Here is a 6,695-nt window from a genome sequence, read left to right on the forward strand (position 1 = left end):
AATGCAGGCTTGCGGCTGCGGCGCTCAAGATGTGCCGCCAGCAATGCAGGCCTGTGGCTGCAGCTCCCAAGATGTGGCACCTTCAGCGCAGACTGACAGCAGTGACACTCAAAATCAGGAACCACTTTACCAAAGTTTAGATGATATGCTGTCTTATTACAGACAAGTGACTTGAACTGAGCAAAAAGATAAGCAAGAATTATGATTTGAAGAACTGAAATAGAATTATCATTATCTTCTTGGCAAGAATATTATTTTCCCACATCTGGGAAAAACAAGTTTCTGTAAGTAGATCAAAATAAATCTGTTGGAGACCTAAGCTATTTTACATCAAGGCTGTACTTTTGCCCTGTTGGTTCTTTTTTTTTTTTCCCCCCTCTTTATTAAAATTTTGTGATTTTTTTTTTTTTTTTGGCAGTACTTATTTAGTTTAGTACATATTTCATTTTAACTCTTTGCCACTTACACCTGAACTTTGGGATGTATTAATGGCTTTCTTTCAAAAGATGAACTCTTCCTTTACTCTCTCGCTCCCCAGCTAGCTTGTGGTTTGGAGGTACTACAAGTTCAGTGATATCTGTAGAAACATTATTGAAATGGCAGGCCCTCTTCTGCTACATACAGAACGATTTTAGGAAATTTGTTACCTACTTAATTTCCTGCCTTTAGGAAGTGCAGAATATTATCTAGTGAACAGTGGTGGAGAGTAGTGCACATAGTCGTAATGGCTTCTGCATTCCTGAGGTCAGTATATAACTCATAATTCTGTGAAGCAAATTACAGTGGAGAGAGGCATTGCAGAAGTCAATAAATAATGATGGTTAGACTAAGAATAAACACTTCACTAAAGTAGAAGTCTTGACACCTGAAATTACTGTCTTACTGGTTTAGAAAATGCTGTCATAATTCTCCAAGTGCATTTTTCTTGCATCATCTGTTATCTTTATGGCTTTATTTTATTTAATACTTTTTTCCAAAAACTGTGGATATTGCAGTCATTATATATAAAAGCAGACCGACGTTTACCAAACAAGCTTTTGTTTCGGAATGTCAGTAAATGAGAATAATACGTATTTACCATGTAGAACATTTTTATTTCTGAAGATAATTTAGATACCCCCATTTGTATTTTAAAAGCTCATACAAGGATAAGACCTAGAAAAGCAGGTTAGAATGGGAATTTCATAGATTGTCTGAATGATACTGTCAAAGTAGTGAACATTTGAACGAAATAATGAACTGGCTAAAGAGACAGAGATAATGTGCTACTCTTGTGTGCTTCAGTCAGATTTCAGGCTGCTTTGCGAAGCCTGGTGAACAGCAATGTGTTCAAGGTCACTGAGCAAACTTAGCAACATGCAGAACACATTCACTGTCCCCAAGCTCTGTTTTAACCTCAGCTAGTAAACATACTTCCATCTCTCCTCTTTCCTGTACCGCTGCCTTTTGCACAGGAATTTGCAGAGCAGCAGTAACACCTCACAGGAGGAGTAACACCCCACAAGAGCACCAGTGATACCATTTTAAAGCCACAAAATACCCCAGTCCATTATCCTTACCAAATGGTTAAGAGACTGGAGCTTTATGATAACTTTGGGGTTCTGTTTCTCTGAACAGACTTAGAACTTGAGGATAGTATGGCACTATTAATGGTCACATCCACCTGAAATGCACAGAAAGATTAGCAGCAGCTCCTTGTTTTTGCTGCTGCTGACACTGACCTGAACTCAGCTGTCGCGTGTGGCATTAGGATGTATATTTCTTCCTTTCCTTGAATCTCTTCAGTATGAATAAAGAACCTGAAAATAAATAATGATCATATACTAATGACTAAAAGGAAGAGGAGGATGTTACAAACCCATCTGGTTTTACCAAATGTGATAGCATCAGTGCAATTTTTTTTTCTCATAAATTTGGTACAATCTCGGGTTAGTCAATATCCATGAGATGGCAGTCTAGTCTTACCAATTTTCTGTAAGAAATTCTGCCAGTATATACCTATTTTCTGCTATTTATTTCACAGTAACATTGAAATAGTCTCTGATGACCCTGATCTGAGTAGAATGTTTTCAAATGCTGTGTCACCTCACATTTAATTTTGAGTTTAGAACAGTTGTGTTGTGTTTTAGCAGCTTTCTTCCACAAAGATAATAAGTGGTCAAAATACAAATTTCAAATTAGTTAGGAAAACAGTCTTCTTGCAATGCCACCAGTTGTTGAACTTGTACATAGAAACTGATGTTTAATGTTGTAATGTTTTGTAAAGAAGTGTTTGGTTTCCCATAGAGTAAGCAAGGCAAAAGCTAATGGCTAAGCTAGAGCTATTTGCAAACACTCTGCTACTTCTTTAGGGTACCAAACTACTCTGACTAAATTTCCTAGGTATCCACTACCAGATTCCACTGCTGTCCCTCGCCAGGAGGATCACCACTTTTGTCCTCATGCTTAACCATGATCCACTGGTACGGCTGGAACATGTCTAATATCGTGTTAGCAGAAGTTACTTAAGAGTGACTGTCAAGCTATTTAATTAGGGCAGCCTGGTTGTTACAGCACAGGAAATAAACGACCTCATTCAGATTCCTACCGTCAGCCTGGGAAGGCTTTGCTCAAATGATGTAACTTTTGTGCACGTGAGCGAATAGTAAGTTTGGACTCAAAACAGCTTAGCTAGATGCTAGAATAAACACTGGAATAAACATCTAGGATTTCACTTGTAACGGGCAATTTCAGTGCGTGAGGCAGGGTAGAATTGATTTCCAGCTTAGAAACACTGCTTTTTTAAAGCAGGGAATGCATTTAGAAGTATTTTATGAAATCTGTTGTAAAAACAATCCCTTTTGACTAGAGATGCTTTAACTAATCTGTATTTAAATTTCATAGCAAGAAATAATTTAGTACTATAGTTTCTTGGTTGCTACAAATAAGATCAGACTGAATGAGCGATTCTGCTGTTTGAAAGAAATTGAAAGAAAAGATTTAAAAATCTGACATGTATTTTATATCTTTGAAAGGTCATAACTTAGAAACCTCTATAATGCCCTTGGAAGATGGGTGTCCAAATGGTACCATTACAGTTTGGAGAAAAGGGAAGTGGAAGATGGAGATTGGCAGAGCTGCTAAAGGCCGCAAAGGAATCACTAGTCCATGCAGCGTTAGACCCAGGAGCTCTGTGCTTGAACTGCCATTGTATCTCTGTGTTATGTTGTGTCCCTCCTTCTAATTTTTTGTTTGTTTAAGGCAGCTGTGGGAGGAAGGATCAACTGGAACATAAAAGCATGAGAAACTCCACAGAGTGTTTTGAAGCTTGCTGAAAGCGCAGTGAAGCATTTTAGGATGTTTTGGGTTGTGTACCTCATGCTTTCTTAGCTACTCTGTCTAGAATCGTGGTACAATTACAATTATTTATTAATTAAGCCTCAGAATATTATTCTGAAGTAAGATAATACCACTATCCCCGTTTTGCAGAAAGAAGAAAACTAAAATGCAAAATGTCTTATGCAAGGTCACAAAGCAAGTCCGTGGCAGAGCAGAAGTTCAAACCTAGTTCTCCAGGCTGGCTGACTTAGGCTAGAGAAGTTTCATATTTAAGACCTCACATGAATCAGTATGTGGAAGTCATTTAGAGTAGGGTGTGATTACCTTGGAGCTGAACTACCTCTAAAGAGTACTTTAAAACATTAGAGCTTAGCTTGAATTCATTATGGCAATCATATCCTTCGATGGATTTTCCTACAAAGAATACTTGCATCTATTCCGCTACTATTTTAATTGTTGACATTAATTTCCTACTGCCTTCTGGGCTTTGTTTTTTCTATGCCCTTCAGACTGTGGGTAATTTTATGTATATGTGTGATTTAGGATCTATATTGTCTTTGCATTGGTTTAACACTGAGGTGGAGCTGCACTAAGGAATGAAATGCCATTTATTAGATAGCATTATGTAAAAACATACAATCAAAGTGTTCCTTTGTTCAGCTTAATTTCCATAGCCTAATATTAAACACAGGAGGACTCTTGGCCAGGAAGGCAGTTCAATGTCTACATTAAACTAAAGCCCATTGAGAACAGCTCTCCCACAGCAGCGATCTGTCACTTTGCCATTTGGTCTCCTTCCCTCTTGTCTTGATTTTTGGCTGAAACGCTTTTGCATATTCTCTCATGCTGTGGAGCACACATTTCTATTCAATCTATTTCACTCTTATTTCACTCAGACCACCTCAAGTTAGCTTCACTGTGATTGGCAACCTCATTCATTTCATTTAGTAATTCCTGGGGCAAACAATTGCTTACTGATACACTGCCAAGGTTATATTTCTCTCATGTTCTGGCCAGATCTAGAGGATGTTGACTCCCATTCCCTTTTCCTCCTCATTTTAAACCAGCCTGCTTAAGTTACCTATTTTGACACCAGCGGAAAATGGGTGTGTGCTTGGGCTATATTGGTAAGGATCTGCCACCGTCAGTATATGACCGATGTAAGTAAAATAAAGCAAGCTTGTGTTTTCACTCTTCTCTGAGCATGCAAAATTGTGGGCACACTGTATCTATGGTTGCATTTCAGGTGTTGGAACTGAGCTCTTCCCCAAGAAGTGGCAGTGGTGGCTCATGTTGCCTTCAGTGTTCTGCACAGAGCCAGGGGCAGTCCCTGGCTCTTGGGCAATATACCTAAGGCAGCCTTGTCCCACATCTTTGTGTGAATATTTTTTCTGATACACAAGTTATCCTTGTCCAAAATGCTAAAAGCATTCAAGCATGCTTGAATTTCAGCCTTCACCTGCTCTATCTGGCTGGCAGGACTCAATGTGATTTCCAGAGAAGTACTGTTAGAGAAGACAATTTTCTCTGTGTCACCAAAGGCTGATTTTCATCCTCTTAGAGGGCAACAGGGATCTGGATCTGACTGTGAACTATTAGCATGTCAGCTAAGGCTGCTGGAAGGGGTAAAAAGTATCTGGCTGCAATTCTGTAATGTTAAAGGCAGATACTGTATCGATCACATTGTCCTCATTAACTGTTTTTAATACAAATGGCTCTCCAAGTCCTTGGGTGTCCAGGAGGCCTGGTCCTGATACCAGCTCTATCAGTAGCTGTAGAGTTGTTAAAATCTAGTCCTGCTAGAACCGAAAGTCTCCCATCTTGTAGAAAACTTGGACCAAGATCTTCCCTCCGGTCCCTTTTTTTGGTCTGTTGAAATTTCATCTAAAATTTATGTCCAACCTTGACCCATAACACCCAAGGTACTGACTTTGCATCTTAAAGTAGTTAAAGAGGTTAAACAGAGGAAAGAACAAACATAAAAATGTACCAGGATGATTGGATTAATCTACCCCTCTGTCAAAGATACGGCCTCAAGCAGGCCACAGAAATTTGAACTCTCATAAAAATTAAATTAAAATTTAACAGTTCTAGCTGGAAGTTTACTTTGTAATTAAGAAAATGCTTTGTTTGCTTTCTCTAATTAAATCAAATAAAATTCCATTTTCACAGTCAGAAAAGTAAATACTATCCTTAGTAAGTATCTAAGGAAGAAAAATAACTCCTATACTTCCGGAAAGTTTAAAATTAGTTTAGCCTCATTTAAAGAGAGGGATCCAGAGGAGATGCAAGATGTTGCTCTGGTGGTGTGCTGCCAGCCCAGCCACTAACACATGTCAGGATTTAAGTTGAGACACAGAGGTGCCTGGTCACGTTCAGCCACCATCACACTCAATGATTAACGTGCTTTAACCTTTAAGTGCAAAGTGACTGAAACCTTATATATATTTATGGTAACATGGGCTTTTGCTGACAGAAATGTTGTATACAACATACAACAATGACTCTAACCGTTGCCCAGCTTTCCAGCCCAGATTGCAGCTGTGACCAGAATTCAGAGAATGATCCTTCTGCTTGTATCACTCAGAGAGGCTTCTAGCCTTTCTCCAGAGGTGCTAACACCATTCAGTGCTTATCCTGTATTGCTCTAGGTGCTCTTTTCACTCGGACCAGTGTAGACCACCTAAATTTATTCATGTAGGTTGTGAAATATCTTAGTGCTCAGGTAAGAAATCCAGAGTAGCTTCATCAGACACCAAGGAGCCAATCTACTATAGGTGTGTAACAACTAAACAGTTTCATCTTTTGTCCTAACAATCCTTCCCTCATTTTGTTTACCTGCAGTCCTCCCTTGATGTTTACAAGGACATTTTTCCCTTACTTTCCCTAAGATTGTAGCATACAGGAACACCAGAGATCCTCTCCCTGATAGCATCCAGGGCTCTCCCTCTCTCCAAACCCATCAAATTAATACCAAAGCTGATTCACCTGAAGCTTTAAAGAATATACAGGCATGTTTTCATGATGACCAGAAAGGGGTCATCACACTGTGCTGTCTTCTGGAAGATCCAGCTCCCCCAAAAATGGATACCTAACTTCTGCACAAAGGGCATTCAGAAAACTACTAACATATGCCCTTGCACCGTTACAGCTGGTGGGATGCTGTGCCACAAAAATGCAGAGGACTGTGGTCCTTAAAGAATTCCATGACAAAACGTGTCCAGTGCCAGCTCTAGTACTGAGGTCCAAGCTCGCGGCGGGGGACCGCCCGCCCTCGCACCCGGCCTGACGCGGGAGCCTCTCGGCACACGGCGCATGCGCGCAGACTGCAAGGGCTGCCACGGGAGGAGAGCGCATGCGCAGTGCGGCAGTCCACG

This window comes from Fulmarus glacialis, unplaced genomic scaffold (genome assembly GCF_000690835.1).
Source record: "Fulmarus glacialis isolate BGI_N327 unplaced genomic scaffold, ASM69083v1 scaffold26636, whole genome shotgun sequence".
Taxonomy (NCBI): Eukaryota; Metazoa; Chordata; class Aves; order Procellariiformes; family Procellariidae; genus Fulmarus; species Fulmarus glacialis.